The sequence below is a fragment of the Callorhinus ursinus genome, unplaced genomic scaffold, assembly GCF_003265705.2.
Source record: "Callorhinus ursinus isolate GAN/ISIS: 27379988/994484 unplaced genomic scaffold, GSC_fseal_2.0 scaffold20, whole genome shotgun sequence".
Lineage (NCBI taxonomy): Eukaryota > Metazoa > Chordata > Mammalia > Carnivora > Otariidae > Callorhinus > Callorhinus ursinus.
Window position 1 is genome coordinate 11,470,260 of NW_027397082.1, and position 22,548 is coordinate 11,492,807.

General features: G+C 38.6%; 1 long non-coding RNA gene and 1 pseudogene across 1 annotated transcript in view; both read left to right on the plus strand.

Annotated features, from left to right (window-relative positions):
* The window catches only part of LOC141374684 (uncharacterized), a 30,238-nt gene extending 12,260 nt beyond the window's left edge, over positions 1-17,978 (plus strand). Inside the window, exon 3 of the long non-coding RNA XR_012381768.1 lies at positions 17,901-17,978. This is a non-coding gene — a long non-coding RNA (uncharacterized lncRNA). The remainder of the gene's footprint in view (positions 1-17,900) is intronic.
* Positions 17,979-21,223: 3,245 nt separating this feature from the next.
* LOC112830745 (transcription initiation factor TFIID subunit 9-like) lies at positions 21,224-22,335 on the plus strand (annotated as a pseudogene).
* Positions 22,336-22,548: the final 213 nt, after the last annotated feature.

The window sequence follows — 22,548 nt, forward strand, 5'->3', positions numbered from 1 at the left end:
TGGCATGAATATGGAGATTTCACTCTTAAACTTCTCTCACTCTCATTCTCCCTGCATTTCCCCATCAGAACATTTTCTGCATGGTCATTTACTGACTCTTTTCTTACTCTTGCCTATAGGTGAATGTGGATGAGAATATTTATGCTAATAAGACAATGACTTTATGAATATGATTTGTCACCAACGACTTCATAACATTTCATTATGACTGTGGAGATTCACTGACTATTGTCTGAGTCTCTGCTGTGGCTTCTGCTCATAAAATAAAAATCATGCTATTATCATCCAAATAAAATGATAATATGTAATGATCTTGAAAGGCCTTGAAGGTGAACAGTCTTTGAAGAAAGGTAAAAATTCAATTTGATGTACAGGTTTGTGCTGCTTTTCCAAAGTTTGTGTTCTGCTGCCTTGCTTACCTGTTTTCGCTAACCAAAAGACATCCGAAGAGGATTTTTGCTTTTCAAAAAAAAAAAAAAAAAAAAGGTTGAAAAGCAAAAATAGCATTCAGGGATTGTTTTGTAGTAAACCTTTACAGAGACAGTGTACCCTGAGTAGCAAGAGTGGCCCTGCCAAGCTCCTTCCCCAGGAACTACACTCAGCATCTCAGCATCAGCTGCCAAAGCTCCAGACTGTGTAGCCTCTGTGCTTTATCTCGATTTATTTTGTGCATCCATTAGCAAGATGTGTTCTAAGGTATCAGAAAAGCCTAAGAGAAGTTATTTTTTGGGTTTGGGAGCACTAAAAAAATTTCCATATAAAGTAATGGTAATTGCTTCTTCTCTTTATGCTATTTTGAAAGGCTTAAGAAAGTTTTCATAGGGAAGCTCTACTTTTAGATAATGGGGGAAAACTGTAATATGGAATATTAAGTATATCATTGCCAAATATGGAAAAAATTATTTTAGTCAAAGATAGACATTGAAGACAGCTTGTTTAAAAAGGCAGGTCACATATTGTACTGCAAGCTCCTACTAACAAGGTTAGAGTTAATAGATTATTGATCCATTTAATGTTTAGTAGCAAGCTAATCTTTTTCATCAGCTATGCGATTGGGTATTTGTCTGTTTTAGAGGCCCATTCAGTAAACATCTTTCATTTGATATTACTTTCTAATGTCAGGCAGCATATGCCTTGGATGCACTAACCCCTGTTTATTGCTACAGTCACCCTGGGGCATTGGTATTCCTGCCATTGTGAGCACTCTCTTTTCTGAGGTTTACTTTTCTTTGTCCCTCAGGAGACTGGTAAATCCTTTCTAGTGTAGAAAGGCTTGGGCTGCAGGCACTGAGATAAGGGTATAATCTGACTGTATCATACTTTGCTAAAACCTGCTCCACTTGACTAAGGTTCCTATTCTGTGGGATTTTATTCAATAGTGTGATGAGGAACTTGAAATAACACATGCTAGTTATCTTTGTGGTGTCCCAGAAGTTCTAATCTTTGAATAGTAACAAAAGGAAAATTGTGATAGCATTTGAGTCTTGCAGTCCCTGAGTTTTGAAGAAGATACTAGATTTGAGAAAGAACAGATGTCAAACTCCAAATTACGTGTGTGTGTGTGTGTGTGTGTGTGTGTATGTGTTTAATTTTCCAAGCTTTAGTGAAATTGGAGCCATGTGATTTTTTTTTTCCTGATTTATGTAATAAGGGACTGAAAAAGCTTTTTGTAGTCTGCTTCATCTCCTGTGGAGAAGCAGCATCCATTTGTGAGGCAGGAAAGAGTAGAGTTTGAGAGTATAATCCCTGCGGCCAGGTGGTCTGGGTTCAAATCCCACCTGTACTCTAAGTAGCTGTGATGCCTTGGAAAAGGCATCAGACAAGAGCACAGAGGAAAATATGGGTAATAGCACTTCCTTCATGGAATTTTTAGAGAATTAAATGAGGTAAGATATGTAAAATAATAAAAGCAATGCCTACATACCTTAGGAAAATGCCTGGTTTTGCTTCTAAGGACTACATGTTTTCATTCTCTTCAGCCCAATGTTTACTTTTTTAGAAATTATAAACTTTATTTTTTAGAGTAATATTAGTTTCACAGCAAAACTGAATAGAAATTACAGAGTTTCATATACCTTCTGTCTCCGCACACGCACAGCCTCCCCCTATTGACATCCAGCACTCCAGTGACAAAGTTGTTACAATCGATGAATTTACATCTACATTGTTATCCCCCAAAGACATTTACTTCTTTTAGACGTGTCCTCTTTGATTTACATGATTTTTATCTTTTTCTTGTTCTGAATGTAGGGGCCAAGGGCAGGCTGCCCCCAAAAGTGCCATTTTGGCATGTTGATTATTTTAAATAAGAGTTACTTAAACAACTAGTACAAGGATACTCAGATACTCCTTTGTGTCCCTAAGCACAAGAAACAAATTCTTTATATGAAATATACCTTCCCTGCCCTAAGAAGTAAAAAGACATTCTTATCACCTTATCCCCATTGGACTTCAAAGCTAAGAACACTACAGAAACAAACCATGTTGCTTTTTACTTTTTTCTAATCTACTACCTTAGCCTAAATTCTGCTTAGAGTCACCTTCTAATTAAAGCTTCTAAACACCTGTTTTCTTTTTTAAAAATTTATTTATTTGATAGAGAGAAGAAGCAGGGGGAGCCTCAGAGGGAGAGGGACAAGCAGACTCCCCGTGGAGCGGGGAGCCCGATGCGGGGCTCGATCCCGGGACCCTAGGATCATGACCTGAGTGGAAGGCAAACGCTTAACCAACTGAGCCACCCAGGTGCCCGTAAACAGCTGTTTTCTTTATCTTGTCAATTCCTCACAAATTTATTGTCTCTGTCTAAAATGTATAAAAAACATCTGCCTTGGTCGTTTCTTTAGTTCTCAATTTAATTATTGGGCCTCTGTGTGCCTGTAATGAAACTTTAGGTTTTTTTTGTTTTTTTTTTTTCCCCTGCTAATCTGTCTCATGTAAATTTAATTCTTAGTCCAGCTGGAAAACCTTGAAGGCTAGAGGAAGAATTTTTTCGTCCCATCACAAACTTACTGTTTTCTTGCCTGATTTCAGTGAACGTCAGGAACGGGTGATTGTTACCCTAATAATTTAGCAGAAAACAATAAAGACACAGTTACTAGTGGAGACTGTCCCTTTAGTTTCTATGGTGGGTAGGTGTACATTATTTATATTCATTCAATATTTACATATTTATCCATTTAACTAACATTTAATGGATTTCTTCTATGTTCTAAATACTGTTTTACTCTTTTAGGCTTGTGGATATAAAAGTAAATGACACAACCTTTAAATTCAAAGGTTTATAATCTAGTTTGAGAGATAGTGGCTGGTATGTTACCACCCACAAGAGACTTTGTGGACAAATAAGGTCACATTAATATTTAATGTAGAAATCACAATGATGGCTAGCACCCACTTTCTTGCTAGCCTTCTGCCCTTATTCCCTGGCCCTAAAAATCTCCTCAGTTAATTAAAGTAATCAGTTATTTTATTTTTTATTTTTATTTTTTTATTTTTTATTTATTTATTTATTTTAAAGATTTTATTTATTTATTTGAGAGAGAGAGAATGAGAGAGAGAGAGAGCACGAGAGGGAAGAGGGTCAGAGGGAGAAGCAGACTCCCCGCCGAGCAGGGAGCCCGATGCGGGACTCGATCCCGGGACTCCAGGATCATGACCTGAGCCGAAGGCAGTCGCTTAACCAACTGAGCCACCCAGGCGCCCCAGTTATTTTATTTTTTAAAGATTTATTTAGTTATTTATTTGAGAGGGAGAGAGAGAGAGGGGAGAGCAGGGGTGGGGGGAGGGGCAGAGGAAGAGAATATTTTTTTTTTAATTCAAGTTAGCTAACATATAGTGTATTGCTAGTTTCAGGGGTAGAATTTAGTGATTCAGCAGTTGCATATAACACCCAGTGCTCATTATATCATGTGCCCTCCTTAATGCCCATCACCCAGTTACCCCATCCTTCCACTTACCTCCCCTCCAGCAACCCTCAGTTTGTTTCTTGTAATTAAGAGTCTCATATGGTTTGCCTCTCTCTCTGTTTTTATCTTATTTTGTTTTTTCTTCCTTTCCCCTATGTTCATGTTTTATTTCTTAAATTCCATATATGAGTGAAATCAAATGGTATTTGTCTTTCTATGAATGACTTATTTCACTTAGCATAATACTTTCTAGTTCTGTCCACCTCATTGCAAATGGTAAGATTTCATTCTTTTTGATGGCTGAGTAGTATTCCAGTGTGTATATGTGTGTGTGTGTGTGTGTGTGTGTGTGTGTGTGTGTGTGTGTGTGTACACCACATCTTTATTTATCTGTTGGTGGACATCTGAGCTCTTTCCATATTTTGGCTATTGTGGACATTGCTGCTGTAAACACTGGGGTGCATGTGCCCCTTCAAAACAGTATTTTTATATCTTCTGGATAAGTAGTGCAATTGCTGAGTTGTAGGATAGTTCTCTTTTTAACTTTTTGAGGAATCTCCATACTGTTTTCCAGAGTGGCTACACTGGGAAAGAGAGTCTTTTTTTTTTTTTCTTTTGAAGATTATTTATTTGAGAGAGAGAGTGCAAGAGTGGAGGGAGGGGCAGAGGGAAAGGAAGAGAGAGACTCTCAAGCAGACTCCCCACTGAGCAGAGGGCCTGACATGGGACTCCATCCCACAACCCATGAGATCATGACCTGAGCAGAAACCAAGAGTCAGATCCTCAACCAGCTGATCTACTCAGGCACCTTGACTGGGCGAGAGAGTCTTAGGCCAACCCTGTGCTGAGCATGGAGCCCTACTCAGGGCTCAATTTCATGATCCTAAGATCACAACCTGAACCAAAATCAAGGGTTGGATGCTTAATTGACTGGGCTACCCAGGCTCCCCTCCTCAGTTAATTTTAGAAGTCCAAATGGGGTCCATCATATGTGCATCTATATATTTTTGTATTTCTAACTACTCTCTACTGAACCAGAACACTACTTCAGACAACGCATTTTTGTTTTATCTGAACAATTTACACTCAGAATGTAGGACAGATTAATTGTGAATAATGATGCCTATGATGGATACTATCTAACCTAATGTATCTGTCCAGATCTCTTTCCTCCCAAATTTGTTTCTCTTTTCCTTATGTGTCTTCTAAAGAGCTGAAGATGGCAGGGTCTGTTTATCTTAACACAGAGGGTGGTAGTTTCTAGAGTTTTGAGAAAGCGAGAGTGTGAAATCAATAGAAGTCCATGGAATGAAAGGAAGGAGTCCATGAAATCAAGGGAACCCAGATGATCTTCCCTCGTGATAATGGCATCAAATGTTAAATAACATAAAAATGTCAAGGAAAATGCCTTGACCATTTTGGCACTGATACAATCCTGGAGTATCTGTGTATATGGGAGACCCTGTATTAGGCCACAGTATTTTTAAATAGTGCCATCTAAATCTTACTTTCTCTGTGACTTAATTGTCCATGTAGTAGTGCAAGAGTTAGGATATGATTTATGACACTGGATCTTAGACTGATTAATTTGACATTTGGTTGCTGTACTGTAGAAAGAACATAACACATAGATGTCTCTTTCCTGCTCAAGGATCAGTAGTCTTTTCTACAGATGAGACTCAAGAAGAGGTATATATGTGCAATTCAAGGTGTCTTCCACCCCCGCCTTGACACAGCCCATGCAATTCACTTCCATGTCCTTCAGGCTTTTCATTTTCTCAGGCTCCCCGTGGAATAAAGCATGTTTTACCAATGCCAGATGAGTTGGGGCTTTAAAAAGCACATGATGTAACCTTAGCTCTCTCCTCTTTATTATGTAGGACCTGCAAGCAACTCTCCCCATGGATGGTGGTCCCCCAAGATACTGCTTTCATTTACATCTTTAATGGAAGATGAATGAGTAGGCAGACTAGTCATTACTGCCATTAGGGTTTCATGCTAAAAATAAAGGAGGAGGGTTATTAGAACTGTGCATTTTTCTGACTATCCACTTCAGACTATTTTGGATAAAGCCCTGCAGACATTACCTTATGGAACAATTTCACATTATCTCTAGGGCTGGATCAGGTGATCTGTCTGTAATGGGCCCTTTTTTCCCTTTGCACTCCACTTCAAAAATCCTATTGTGATGGAAATGGCCTGGCCAAATCCACTACAATTGCACCCAGACTTCAGAAGTCATTTTCTAACTGCTTTTAATATAGCTATTTAAAGGTATAACCTCTAGATAAATTTCTCCATTTATCTCCCTTATAGAAATAGTAATTATTAATAAGAAAGAGATAATTATTTCAATATATTCCTTATCACTTGGCATTATGAAATTATACCTACCTTGGATGTTTCAAATACATTTTGCATGTTTCTATAATTACAAATGCACTTCTATCTCTTTTCTCCCTACGAAGAAAAAAATCTTCTGGAAAGCACTCTTTGATGGCTTACAATCAAATGTGCAAATAATATGCTTAAAGAACATTAAAACATCTCTAGTGTGATGACAGTTTATTTCCTTATCTATACATATGATGGAAAACTTTAACAGCAGATGTGCTTAATGCTTTCACCATGAAGAATGAAATTCCACACTGATGTATTTCTAAATGTAGCATAATGTGTATATTTCATAAGAAGGATGGATGGGACAGCACTTGTTTAGAAGGCCTGGGGTCAGTAAGACGTGAGGGATTAGGCCATCAGCTCTTTTGGATTTTTTTTTTTTTTTTTTTTAGAATTGGCAGGAAACCAAGATCCTGCTCGTTTTCTAAAATTAATATATGTTATTTTTTCATTTTTTAAAAAATTTTATTTTATTTTATTATGTTATGTTCGTCACCATACAATACTTCATTAGTTTTTGATGTAGTGATCCACGATTCATTGTTTGCATATAACACCCAGTGCTCCACGCAGAACGTGCCCTCCTTAATGCCCATCACCGGGCTAACCCACCTCCCCTCCCCCCTCCCCTCTAGAACCCTCAGTTTGTTTCTCTGAGTCCATAGTCTCTCATGGTGCATCTCCCCCTCCTTTCATCATCATTAGCCATCAGGGAAATTCAAATCCAAACCACATTGATATACCACCTTACACCAGTTAGAATGGCAAAAATTGATAAGGCAAGAAACAACAAATGTTGAAGAGGTTGTGGAGAAAGAAGAACCCTCTTACACCGTTGGTGGGAATGTAAGTTGGTGCAGCCACTTTGGAAAACAGTGTGGATGTTCCTCAAAAAATTAAAAATAGAGCTACCCTATGACCCAGCAATTGCACTCCTGGGTATTTACCCTAAAGACACAGATGTAGTGAAAAGAAGGGCCGTATGCACCCCAATATATATTATTTTTATAAAATAATGAGTGTGTTGGAAAATATCATCTAATGGCTACATCCATTGAAGGATCTGTGGGACTTTTGATTTTGGATAAAATCATATCTCTTTGACCATCTGGGTCACCATGTCAAAGTTTCAATGGCCTACAGATGTGTTAAGCTAGGTAATGAGTTCTCTGGAGTCCTTGAGGCAACAGACCTAGCTCTGACTCTTTCTCAGCTGGGCATGATTTCCAGTGTTGGCATCAACCAAACTAGCCTAGTACCATGTAGAGTAGCTCAGGGTCCTTTCTTTTGAAGGAGTAATGGTTAATACTGCACAGAATAATGAGAGTAGGACAAAAGAGTACTGCGTTCCATCTATTTGATAAAAGCAATACTGGAGGCCAGGGAATATTTAGCAAATCTTGATTGTGATTATTCTTGAAACTGTAGCTTGATTATCTCTACTGCTTTTATTAGATGAGAGAATTGTGTTATAGTATGCAATATTGCTGCTGGTGAACATTTTTTGATGAATAATGCTAAATAAGAAGAGGTCTTACCCTCCATTAAGAAACTATTTAAGGCCCAGGCTCATACTTTGTTAATTAAAACTTATATCAAATATGCATAATAGTGACAATTTCTTCATTACATTTGCCAATGACTCTATGAATGTCTGTTGATACCCAGGGGTTGGATTATTCTAGTTAATTATTGTGATTTTATGCTAACATAACACCTTCTATCCCAAGGAGTTACTAAGCATGGTGAAAACTTTAGTCCTATCAGTATTTATGAATCTCTTTACCTGTTAAATGAAAAGGCAGCTTGAGATAAGTTACCCTGGGTAATTTTAATCAAGAGTTTAATTTTAATGATCACCTGCTGTACAAATAAAATAAGAAAAGCAATGAAATCACCGTTATCAAGGTAAGTCATATGTGTCTTTGAGGGATGCTATTTTTAGCAATGTTCATTAAGAATTTCTGTAAACTCTGAATGGAATAACAGGATGGTAGAACAAAACTACAGAGATAACATAAATATGTAATTAAGTAATACGAAGCATCTTATTTTACACTTGTTGACAATTGCTTTGGGATTGTCCTTTTGTTGTTTAATATGTACATGTCTAGTTCTACAACCAGTTTGAATATTTCTGTAAGGCAGTGTCCACACTGTCCCAGTGATTTGAATTTCTCCATGAATTACCAGAACCTAATACAAATTTGAAACTAACTCTTCCCTAACATTTAAGAGGTGAGACACAATTAGTTTGGACAAGTGAGAAGGGTCAGAAAGGAATAAGATATGAAAAGATATGATGAGTATTTGGGATATTCCCTCCCAGAAAAACTGATTTTGGCTTTTTGCACAAGCATAGGAAAGCATAAGCTTCCATTTTTTAGGACTAAGGAAATCATGCATTTTAAAGACCCACATCCTTGTATTTCCCTCCTTGCATTGTTTTTTTTGGATGTCGGTTGTGCTGAGTTTCATGGCAATGCCATTAAATATAATAAACTGAGAGCTGTTTCTTGCTACTGATGGGGTCTTCTCCATTTTCTCTATACAGTTATGACTGATTTCCTTCATTCATTTCTTCCAAATCCTTCCTCCCTCCCTCCTTTCCTCTCTCCCTCCCTCCCCTGATATCTATTTCTCTCCTTCTTTATTAGTAGCACAAAGCAACATGTCTTTCCATATGATGTGAAATTTGTCTGATATTAAAATTAAAGACTTTAGGCGCACCTGCGTGGTTCGGTCAGTTAAGCGTCTGCCTTTGGCTCAGGTCATGATCCCAGGGTCCTGGGATCGAGCCTCATATGGGGCTCCCTGCTCAGTGGGGAGCCTGCTTTTCCCTCTCCCTGCCACTCTGCCTACTTGTGCTCTCTCTCTCTCTGTCAAATAAACAAATAAAATCTTAAAAAAAAATTAAAGACTTTATTAAACCAAGTTCAAGTGATTAACTGAGGAGAGTATTCAAAAGATAGTATTTTGGCTTCCTCATTCATCATTTTCACAAATGTTTCGTGACACCTGCTATTCATAAATGCGACCTTGCCTTGACTTCTCGGACCTAGTGACCTAGGAATGCATATGTTTTTGCAGCCTGTAGGATGACAGCAAAACAAAATCTAGCCTTCCAGATCCTCTAAGACTGGCATTTTCTGAAATCTCTTCCTAATGATGGAGCGACATTTCCCTATGATGTGAAAGATACCACACTCCAGTTCTTTCTAATTGTCTGCATTGACTCTGAGTCAGACAATTAGTACAGGGAAATTGGAGAAGATAAAATGGCCACTTAGTTGCTAATAAAGTATAGAGCTGCAGTTCTAAAGCACACAAGGTAAGCTTTACTCTTGGTAATTGTTCTCACCTTTACCCCCAGGGTTCACTGCTGAGGGACTTAGACACTCATTACTTGAGTTTCAAATCTTGGCATCACCAGTTACTACAGAGAATGGTGATATAAGCTGGTAGGAAAAGCTGTAAAAACTGGGGAGCAGGAGAAAAAAATTTATCCGTCTCTTTTCATCAGCACCACTCATATAGCTATGAAAACTGAGCCAAATCTCCCTGTGGTAGAAAGTGACATGAAAAATGAAATATTGCCATATAACAAGGGCCACAAAAGAAATGTCTACATAGTCCTTTGGGAACACAGGAAAATATATAAAATGGCTTAATTGGTAAACTGCAGGGAGTTTGGTAGATCTGGGCATCCTTGTCTGATTCAGGAGACAGTGAGCTCTGTTTGGATCAGAGTGGACATTATGGGAAGTCAGAGGCATGCAGATAAGAAATGAGCTTGTCTGGGGCCATGGCAAAGTTACAGAATACAGGACCAATGAAGCTCCTCTTCCAAATAAGCTCCTTCATCCTATACAACTCAGTCTTAAGGAACTGATCTGTCCCCTGATGTAGAATTTCTAGGTCTCCAAAGGCTTCTCAGAGGTGAGGCATTTGCCTGACATGAAGGAGCCTTCAGTGTGTGTCTCTACAAGGAGCATTGATTTTACAAGTGAGCATAGGATTCCATCATTTCCTCAGTAGCTCTGTTGGGTCAGACTATAGTAGCATCAGAGATCTGCTGGATGATGGTGCCCAGGACTTTGTGTCAGGAATCACAAAATGAATATAAGGTGGCATCTGATTTCAAGGACCTTAAAGTACAGATAGGTATTCTGTCAGCTATTTGGATAGACATTCTCACATGAATCAGAATTTTACAAGGCAGTGAGCATAGGAGGGTAAGGGTTCTAAATGTTACCCTTTAGACCCATGATTCAAATTGTAAATTTGAAAATTGTAATTTGCATTTTGAAATTGTAAAATTGTAAAATTGTAAAATTGCATTTTGTAAACCCATTCAAGATGATGAAGTTTTGTATCCTGGCTCTGCAATTTACCATATATGAGACATTAGGCAATTTATCCTCTTTAAACTTTGGGTTTCTCATCTGTAAAATGAGAATAATAGTATATCCTCTCAAGGTGATTGTGACGTGATGAGATTAAATATGTGGGGGGTGGGGCAAGGTGGTGGCACTTATCACTATGACTGGTCTGATAGGTATTTAGTGAATCATAGCTATTATTTTTAGAGAAAGTCAACTGGCAACCTATGGTTAATATGGCAGGGGCTTTAAAAGGATTTCTTCCAAGATTGTGAGGGAAGAGGTTAAATAGTAAACACAAAAAGGCTCCAGATATTTATGAGATGAATCAAAGTTAGTTCTCAAGCTTGTCTGATGATTTTCAATTTTATATACTGGAGAAAATCAGTTTCTGTTGATGATTGGCCATATTACCCATAGCTTCTCTTCTCCTCCATTGTGGTGCTTTAAAATCAAAGCTGATATAATGAATAAAGTCTACTTGCTTTTTAATATATTTTCTTAAAATGTTATTTCTGTAATCCCTCCTTCTTCTTAAAGTAAATAATTATAAATTGTTAAAAATTATGGAAGCCTGAATAAGGGGAGGCATTAAATTCTCCATACTTTATGTTATCATTATCTAAGTGGTAAATGCAAACAGCAAGAACATATACTTAATTAATAAGAAAGGTCTATATCTTTCATAATTATATAAGCCTAGGAGTATCTGCCTCTCCAAGAACAAGACTGTTTTCTGTTCTTGATTCCCCTTACCTCTCCCACACAAGTCAAAGTGAAGTCCATTGAGAAATTTCTCTTCCTCAACAGAAACTGCATCAGTTGTTAAAGTATTAAACATTGTCACCACTTTTGAAGGTTACTGCTGTGTGATTAAGAGCCCGAGGGTACCCCAGGCTAATTATGTTGCAGGTTTTAGTCCAAAAAATAACTTATTTTTGCAACTTATTGGCTTATTGGATTGGTAAATCAAGAGGATATTAAAACAAACTGTGATTTTCCTTAGCTTTGCCAAAGCACTTGGGTTATAGAATAAGGTGTTTAAGATCATTAAAGGTTAAAAAATTTCTAGGCTTGATGCTTATTAAGCAAAGCTAATTTGATTTGAAAGTAGCAAAGCATTTACTTCACACTTGGAATTTTTAGCAAATTAACTCTCATCCAGTGTTAAAGGAATCCTGGGTTTGAAAGGAAATTCAAGTCTTGAGTTTAGGTGAGAAGATGGGAAATGTGAGGAAATAATTTTGTGTCTAAATAACATGAAAAGGGATAGGTTCTTATTTCATAGTTCCTGGTCCTTAAAGGACTTTAGCAACATCTGTCATATGGAAGCTTTTTCTCCTTGTTTTCCATGGGTTTACAATGACTTAAATACTTTCTGAAAGTCATCATTACTAATGACAAGCAAACATAAGAATCTGAGTCACTATGTTTTTGAAGATGTGAAAGTTTCTTTTCCCTCACTTTTGAAGACCGTCCACTCCTCTTTTCTATTTAAATTGTATGTAGCCCTGAGGACCCTGCTCAGCCTCCTTGGCCTCTATGTCATTTTCAATGACTGTGTCAATCCCAGGCAATTCCCAAAGCAATACCTGGTTGAGCACTTGAGTCTGTGCTATCCCAGGGTGTTTAATCATTCTCTCACCAGTGAAAATTTATCCTTCCCAAACTTCAAACTATTCAAAGGCAGAAACAGTGATGCTGCCAGATGGCTCCACTACGTTGCCATGAAAAGATCATGTATCCTTGGAACTGTCTCTTTTCTGGCCTCCCTTTTTACCCCTGGGGCTTCTCATAATAAAGTGGCTGGATTAGTGTTGTTACCTGGGCCTAGGGGCCATGGCCAGACTAGGCTAAGCCATTTGACAACTAATTCAAGACTTTACCTCACTCATGTTCTGTGCTAATTAAGTGAACTAACTAGACCCATATTTAGCATAGCAAAGATAGACTTAATGGAAAGAAACAACAGCAGGGAAAACACAATTGCTGTTTCACTTTATAGTTGGGAATAGGGAATAGGGGATGCTGACAAGTTGTAGAGAGCAGGGGATGGAGCAAACTTATTTTTGAGTGGGATTCCTTCATGCCTCCCTAGAGGTAGCGGAACTTACCCAGGATTTATTTGCTTGGGGCCTGAAGCGACTCCTGGGAGAAAACCCTGTCTAAGGGAAGAATGGTCTGGAAAGCTTCCATTGTTGGAGGTGAGTGACAATTCTATATGCAAAATGGAGCCCATTACTTGACTTTGTCTCTTGAGCCAACCCCCTGAAGGAGTTATTTATCAGGTCAGTGTAGCACAGCGGTGAAAAAACAGAAAAGTTCTACAAGGGCTTTGGACCTAAAAGTGTTCTTTGGGTGTCCTTCCCTGTAACAGAGCATGACTCCAGGGGAGATAGGAATTTTTCCATTTATCACAGTAATAGCTTACCACTTTGCACTTCAAGGCTCTAATGCCTCTGCTGTAGCAGGAAACAGAAGACTTGGTAGTTCCTCGTGAACACTCAGTGGGAAACAGAAACATATGTAGGGTCTAGAGAAAAATGAATGACTTCTTCAGAATTTCTGTTCAGTTATCCTGTCAAATATATCTGTAATTACTAGCTTAGCCAAGATCCTCCTCCACCCCCACCTCCCACTCCTGCTTTTATGTTTTTGTTGGATCACTCAAGATATCTGTAAAATCCAAGCACATTATCAATCACTGTTCTCTCAAATTACCATGAAAACAAAAGGTTTAAGTTTTAGAAAAACAACTCAAGATAGTTAGCAAGGAAATATAGATAGAATATGGACAATAAATACATTTTTTGTTCTGCTCAGTTTCTTCCCCACATGTTCACCCTAACTTCTTATCTTTAAAGATATTTATGAAATAACAGGTGATGTCCCTTCTCTCAGGAATATATACTTTATAGTCAAATGGAGGACTGAGTTTTCCTGGGGCCATCTTCAGTTTACCCTAATGGGGCTTAGCCACCTCTGAGAAGTGAGAATCTTAAAATATCATGAGCTGGCATGTTTAGATGAATCATGTTGTATAAATATTATGTTACTGGATTTGGACCCTTAAGAAGCAAAGTACATTGTTCCCTTATAGGAGGCTGCCTCTGGTGGAGACCAGGGGTTTCTTTTATTGTAAACAGCAAGAAAAATGGGGATGAAAAGAGAGCTGGTAATTGAAATGTTTGAATCAGAGTTAAGCATTGTTTCTGAATAGAGATTTACCCATTCTGAAGCAGAGAATTTAAAAAGTCAAGGGGGAAAAGAATTCAGGAATAAAAATGAAGCCCTCGCATTGTTAAAGAGTAAGAATTGCGCTTTCTCAGAGTACTGTGTTTTCTCCTCTGTATTAAAAGAAGGCCAGACTTGAGAGTTGGTGATATGTGGATAATCATGAAATGGAACATTTGCTGGATTTAAATGATGAATGGGGGAAAATCACCAGGTAGTAAAGAAATGGATATGCAGTTTGGGCTAAATTCTGAGCAGGGTGAGTTTATGTGGGTAAGTGGAAGGAGCTCAGTAAAAGTCAGTCACAGAGCAACAAATGAGATTACTTAGGTACTCAACAATGGTTTCTAGTGAGCCTCAGAGAAAGTTGCCAAAGAAAAACCAGAGCTGGGCAGTGGTTAGAGGGGTAAAAACAGATTTCATTCAAGATGACAGTAATAGAGGAAATGAGACCTCAGCATAGAACTGGGGTCAAGTCCAAATATAACATGAGCAAATGGGAATTTGCTGCCAAGGATCAGGGTGAAGGTCAGTGGTTGAAAAATTACTAAAAGGAAACATCAAGGGTAAGGAGAATTCTGACTAAACCGACCTAACAGAATTCTTGCTGAAGACAGACCACAGTGATCAGCTATCACCTAGGGGTGATGGAGGATGATGAACCTGATCAGATATTGAGGATGGGAGGGTTCTTTCTAAACTAACTTAGCTCAATTCTTGCTAAAACTGGATTTTATGAGCAGGTGCCCAGATGGGCCTAGGGGACAGTTTAGAACCTAACTAAAGTTTGGTTAAACAAACAATCTTTGTCAAAGCTTTATATGAGTGAACATATGTGTGGGAGGCTGGACTAGGAAAGTGATACTTATACTGATGCCATCATTTCCATTGCTGGAATTGAAAGACTGAGTTAAAAGGGAGCGGAGAACTCTAGTGTTGGTTTGTCATGGCCAAAATTTATTGCTGATATTTAACCAGGAGCATTGAGGAATTTTTTCAGCTGAATATTCCAAGAAAACTTCTGCTTCCCTTCTTTAAACACCTCCCCAGGAGGTGCTTGGGTGTTGGAGCAGGGCTGGTCAGAGGAAGAGTTGCCATGTGGTGGCAGAGTTTAATTGCTTTTTCTCATAAGAATCCTGCTTGACAACTGTGCATGCTTCGGTATGCTGCTTCCAAACTGGTTCAGGAAATCTAGGTACTAATTGTGCCTCATCTGAGACCATGGCTTAAAATTCTCCCACAGTCCATCAGAAAGTGTACCTGGCACAGCACATTTGCTGTGTTCCCTGACAACCATGTGCGAGTTGAATCATATTTTAAAGATTTCTAATGAGTCTCACTATTTAAAAGACTAGGATCATTATATTTGAATAAATCTGGATATTAGTTATCTAAATATTGGTTAGTTGTAGCTAAAGAAACACAATGGAAAAAAATGGAAAAAATCACCATCATAACTATTATGTTGTCAACAGATTAAGCCCTTGTAAGTCATTGTGCTAAGTAATAAAGTCACATGCAGTTTCTCATTATATTTTTTGGGGTCCCAGGATAACACACTTTTGTGGGTACTGCCACAAACATATACCACTTTGAAAAGGGATTTTCTTTATATGGTTACCACACTGACCTCTAAATTTGTTGAAAATTTAGACCTTAAGGTATAATAATACAGTATATATAATAAAATATAATAGGCTTGTGGCGCCTTGTTATGATGCAATAATTTGAATTTTGGTGCAGGTGATGAGTTCGAAATGTGAGGTTATGTTCAGATTCCTGCAATATACTTTGGAGGAATGGCTGGGTTAGTTGTGTGTAAGGAAACAGACTTGCATGCTACCACTTTTGAGAGTCAAGATTATATCAAGCTATTTCCATAGGAGACCCATGGGGAGGGGGTCTTATCAAATTGGTTAAGAGTTGACTTGAAGGGACCTATACAGGTCAAATTTGAAATAATTTGGACCAACTTAAAAAGATGATGATATTAAGAGTGGTGAACTGAAAAAAAAAAGAAGATAGCAGGAGGGGAAGAATGAAGGGGGGGAAATCGGAGGGGGAGACGAACCATGAGAGACTATGTACTCTGAAAAACAAACTGAGGGTTCTAGAGGAGAGGGGGGTAGGGGAATGGGTTAGCCTGGTGGTGGGTATTAAGGAGGGCACGTTCTGCATGGAGCACTGGGTGTTATGCACAAACCATGAATCATGGAACACTACATCAAAAACTAATGATGTAATGTATGGTGATTAACATAACAATAAAAAAGAGTGGTGAACTGAGATGAGAGATACATGGGCTCTTGTTTTACTATTTTTCCAAGTTTGTTGAGAGCATGAGCAATTTCAATATTAACTTACTGTCTTTGTCACAAATCAGGGCATGCAGTTCTATATATCTTCTCTTCCATGTCATATATGTATACACACATACATATATATATTTGTATCATAACATTTAAATCATAATGAAAATATGGTTGCAGACCACAGGAAGAACCTATGCTATGACAAAAGTTGTTCCTTAAGTTTATGTCCAATTACAGAAACAAATTTCTAAAGAAATATGAAGTTCAAAATGAGAGAAACCATATGCTTTTAAAGATCTCTGATTTCATTGCAAAATACCTAGTTTATGTTTTCCCTGTGGTATCAGGATAGGAACATTTTCTGCTCTATTTACTAAGAGGAAATAGATTTTCTATAATGAAAATTGGTCCCCAAATGGGACTAATGCTGATGAGTTAGAAAGGATACTAAAACGCTATCAATCACAGTATCTGAAGTTTAACTTTCCAATTCTCCAGGATTTTCAAAGAAGAATTTTTACCCATAGACAAATGTGTTACTAGTTAATAAAACAAAGCCCAGATGACTGTCAGTAAAAGTGAAAAACAAGAAATTTGTATAGAGCTGTTCTCTATTTGAATAGGACCACTGAATTGAATAGTGCTAACTCCAAGACCTGAAAGGTGATGTGGATGACAGAAAATTATTTTGCCTGAGGAAATATGTGGCTACAGAACCACAAAATATCCAGGGAATCTATGTTAGTGAGAGACCACACTCTTGTTCTTGGAGCAGTTACACTTGCAGCTACCAAGGGACAGTGGACATGTGTTATACCAAGAATTCTAGGTATTTGGCAGTACTATATAGTAATTTATCTACCAAAATACCACTAAGACCATAGAACATATAATGCAACCAACTGGTTTCTCCTAGGTTGGTCCTCTTGGGGAGTAGTATGAGATTAGGCACATGACTCAAACCAGTAGAATTAGAATTGGGCCTGGGATTTATGCTAAAAAATTAGGAAACAGTATTTTCAGTAATCAGAATAAGTTAGACTCAGCTGCAAGAAAAAATAATCCTTGACAACTTAATTTATTACTCACATCAATTCCAGTTCAGATTTCACAGCCCTGTGCTGTGTTATAGACCCTCCCTCTGAAACATGGCTTCTAACAGGATGCAGGCCATTTTGTATTTTATGAACACCCTTCAAACAAGATGATTTATTGAGCTATTTCGCAGGATTTTGTCAGCTACCAACACCCTTGCCAGCTGCAGCATCTTTTTTGACAAGTTCAGGCTGTTCTCCCTTATTGCAGCAAACTGTGTCCTGATATTTTCGTACAGATTAGCCTTCCATATCAACTAAATTCTACATTATTTGAAAATAGAGTTCTGCATCCCCATAGTCATAAGTACAGTTTAGGGGACATAATAGTTACTCAAACAAGATTTCTTGGTTTTTTGATTCATTGGTTCTCAGAGGTATTTGACATTGCAGCTCTTTTCACTTTATGTACTCAGACATTTTATACAAAAGGAACAACAAAACTCCTGAATTGTGTCTATAAATCTTCCTATTCTTTTCATCTTTGTTACTAGCCAGTAAAAGAGCAAGGGGCTAAGTTGTAATGTTTCAAGTCACGGACCTTCTCTGACCCCACAATCTATCTCTCCCTAGGTATTGTTCCGAGTTGAACATTGGTAACTGATGGATGCTTCCCATCCCTCCGGTTCACATTACCACTGGTAACACAAGGTGTGTAGAATATTTTATACTTTGCTACATTTCTACTCACTGCTTTGCCACCCTTGTAGGTTGAGTGCTGGGTGTCTAAGATGGTTTATTGTTCTTGTGCCATTATCTGAGGTCTAAGTCTTTTGGGAGGCAGCAAACTTACCTGGAATCAAATATGCTAACTGAGGAGCCTCAGTCAGCATAAGTGGCCACAATCTATCATATAAACACCAATTTTGGTCTACTTGGCATGCCTTCTAGAACCATTTTTCAGCAAGGAATTTCTAATCTGTCTTAAATTTGCATCTTAAAGTAAATAAAAATGGAGACCTATGGATCAATATAAATAAGAAAAGAATTGACTCAAAATAATTTTTACTCTTTAACCTGAAATGTGCTCTCAGATTCAGTATTAGTTTTATTGGTATTGTCTTAATCTTCAAGGAATTTTATCATTAGACATCTTTACGGCAAGAGAAAAGGGTCAAAGGGCAATATTTCTCCTACTGAGTCATCGAGGTACCCCATTGGAGGCCTTTGTCTGGGGTCTGATTTGCCTGACACAAATGACATCCCACAGTGGCTATCAGCAAAGTGGTCAAATAGGGTAGCCTTGCCTTCCCAAAGAAAATATATGATGAACAGCCAAGGAGGCGGAGCTAATGAGAAATAGGGGTTCTTTAAAGAGTTTAGATCTCTTAGTAAGAGGAAAACATGTCTGTTGAAAGGGTGCTGAGCAACACTTCTCTTTAAACTCACCCTAGATTTTTTTTATCTCTTTTTTTCTCACTCAAATAGAATAGTGTGGAGGACCACAGGGGAAGGGAGGGAAAACTGCATGGGAATAAATCAGAGAGGGAGACAAACCATGAGAGACTGTGGACTCTGGGAACCAAACTGATGGTTACAGAAGGGAGGGGGTTGGAGGGCTGGGGTAACCAGGTGATGGGTATTAAGGGGGGCACGTGTGGTGATGAGCACTGGGGGTTATATGCAACTAATGAATTGTTGAACACTACATCAAAAACTAATGATATACTATATGCTGGCTAAGTGAACACAATAATAAAAAAAAAAAGAAAAAAAAAAAGAAAATGAATTCATCCAACATGTAGAATAACATCTTAAAATTCCTGGGACTGCTCCAGTCCTTTCTCTTCTGCCTGAGTCTAGCAGCCCTGTTCTATAATCAGTCCATTGCTGTCCTTTCACCAAGGCCCTATTGCTGCAGCACTATTGCTGCCAGGAGTCCTTGTCACCACTGCTTCTTGGCAGATCTTCCTGGGAGCTAGTGGTACTTTCATTAATTTCAGATGCAGATGCCTGACACAATCCATTAGTTTTAGAGTCACACATTCTCCTGGCTTGGACTGGCACTGTCTGAATTATCTGCCTCCAAGGTCAAGGTCAAAAGAAACTCAGGCCTGACGGTCAGAAAATGAAGAAAGGGGTGCCTGGGTGACTCAGTCTGTTAAATATATGACTCTTGGTTTTGGCTCAGGTCATGATCTCAGAGTCATGAGATGGAGCCTCAAGTTGGTCTCTGGGCTCAGTGGGGGTGGGGGGGTGGGGTTTTGCTTGAGATTCTCTCTCCCTCTCCCTCTGGCCTTCTCCCTGCTTATGCACAAGATTTTTTAAATCTTAAAAAAAGTGAGGATAGAGGAAAAGAGGAAGATGAAAGATGAAGAAGGGGAGGACACGCTCTAAAGTTGGAAAGCAGAGCATAGAGCTGAGTATCTTAAGACCAGAAGAGATAGGGATTTAGGTGTAAAGATGTAAAAAGAAATATAGACTCACCATGGTGTTTAATCCAAAGAACTAGTCTGGCCCAGGAAAGTATGGTGATGATAGTGATGATGTTGATGATGATGATGATGATAACAATAATTAACATTTATTGAGTGGTTATTATAGTCAGGGCACAGTTTTAAGTTGTTTTCCATGTATTTCTCATCTGTTCCTTCTAACATACCTATGAAGTATATGCTGTTAACTTAGAACATATGAAGTTCAGGAATTGGGAAGTAGCTTGCCTAGGGCCACATAGGTAATGAGCACAGAGCTGAGGTTCGGACTTAATTCTAATTAATATGTGGTATGTGTCTTATTTTTCTTAGCTGTTTTAAATATTGTAGTGGACACTGTAGGTATTCTGCTCAGATCCCCTCTGATGACCTTTACCAGTTCTGGGTGCATAGCTACTAACTTCTGTGTGCTTCCCCTACAACTTTCTTTAAAGCACTACCGTTGGGCTACTAGAGCCTCTGGACCACAACAGGAAGTGCTTAGTCATTTACAGCCCCCTCCATAGCCCCAAACCAATGACTGACTGGTGTAGCAGTATGAAAACCCAGCACCTTCATGTCAAGTTGGGACAATTCTTAAACTGTGATAAACTACTGTGAAGTTGATCTCTAGAGCTCTTTATAGGCTCAAACTGAGTCTGAGATGTTACCTAAAATCATGCCTTGCTTGGCCTCTTCCCAGTCCTTATCCAGCAACTCCAGCCTTTCACCAGTCTCTCCTGGTAGTGCTTATTAATAAGTCATGGTGCACCAATATTTGTCTCAGTATCTGTTTCTGGGGAATCTGAATTAGGACAAATAAGGTTTGGTCTCACTCCAAATTTGACCTTGGAAAAAGAAACAATTATAATAAGGGGGATTATGTAATACTAATGGTCAATATCTAATAAAAAACATTTTTTTAAAGATTTTATTTATTTATTTGACAGAGAGAGACAGCGAGAGCAGGAACACAAGCAGGGGGAGTGGGAGAGGGAGAAGCAGGCTTCCCGCTGAGCAGGGAGCCCGATGTGGGACTTGATCCCAGGACCCTGGGATCATGACCTGAGCCGAAGGCAGATGCTTAACGACTGAGCCACCCAGGCGCCCTAATAAAAAAACTTTTAACAATTATCTCAATACTTTGGATTGACACTCCATTACCCTTGATTCATTAATTCATAATTCATTCATTCCTTCATTGGTTAGACATATGTATCTACCAAGTACCTGGCATCTTTCTAGATGTTCACAAATGCACTTAATGTAGAGGGAAAAAGAGCAACATTGTCTGCATGTGCTTTAAGGCCCTGCGCAACCTTTTTACTATGCCCAGTCTAATTTTTCCTAGGATCTGGGTTTAGAGTTTAGAGCTCTTTTTCATGGTTGAATTGGTATATCAGTCAGAGAATCTGGGACTGGGAGTGGTTGTCGCAGGATTCAGTGTAGAAACTATACTCACTATAGATGTTGCTTCCGAACATCCTGCTCACCAGTACACCAGGGGTTGGAAAAACCACGCGAGGCAAAGAACTTGCATCAAGATCAGGACTGAAATACATTAATGTGGGTGATTTAGCTCAAGAAGTCTGATCAACGGATATCATGGAGTCTGGCAAGATGGCTTCTCCCAAGAGCATGCCGAAAGATGCACAGATGATGGCACAAATCCTGAAGGATATGGGGATTACAGAATATGAGCCAAGAGTTATAAATCAGATGTTGGAGTTTGCCTTCTGATATGTGACCACAATTCTAGGTGATGCAAAAATTTATTCAAGCCATGCTAAGAAAGCCACTGTTGATGCAGATGATGTGCGATTGGCCATCCAGTGTCGTGCTTATCAGTCTTTTACATCTCCTTCCCCAAGAGATTTTTTATTAGATATTGCAAGGCAAAGAAATCAAACTCCTTTGCCATTAATCAAGCCATATTCAGGCCCCAGGTTGCCACCTGATAGATACTGCTTGACTACTCCAAACTATAGACTTAAGTCTTTACAAAAAAAGGCATCTACTTCTGCGGGAAGAATAACAGTTCCACGGTTAAGTGTTGGTTCAGTTACTAGCAGACCAAGTACTCCCACACTTGGCACACCAACCCCACAAACCATGTCTGTGTCAACTAAAGTAGGGACTCCAATGTCCCTCACAGGGCAAAGGTTTACGGTACAGATGCCCACTTCACAGTCCCCAACTGTAAAAGCATCAATTCCTGCAACATCTGCGGTTCAGAATGTTCTGATTAATCCATCATTAATTGGGTCTAAAAACATTCTTATTACCACTAACATGGTGTCATCACAAAATACTGCCAATGAATCATCAAATGCATTGAAAAGAAAACGAGAAGATGATGATGATGACGATGACGATGATGATGACGATGATGACTATGATAATTTGTAATCTAGCCTTGATGCTTGTAACATGTATACTTGGTCTTGAAACCATTGTACTGAGATTAAACATGCATGCTGGGTATTTTCAAGTTGTGTTGTAGAAAACTTAACTGGCATTTAATGAGTAAATATGGTTATCCTTTCCACTTGAGATGCTGGGTTTTCTTTAATAGGATTAGTAATGGTTATTCATCAGCCTTTAAGTGTAAAAATAAAATTGTTGTTCATCAAAAAAAAAAGAAACTATACTCACTATAGGTTGGTTAAATGTGCTACATATAATAGTTTTTGAACCACCGACTGGCCTCTATAATTCTTGGAAGGTCATCATAGGAGAGAGGGAAAGTCATAGAAGCACAATGTCCCACCAGTGCAAATGCTGATGCTAAGATTAAGTGTGGGGAT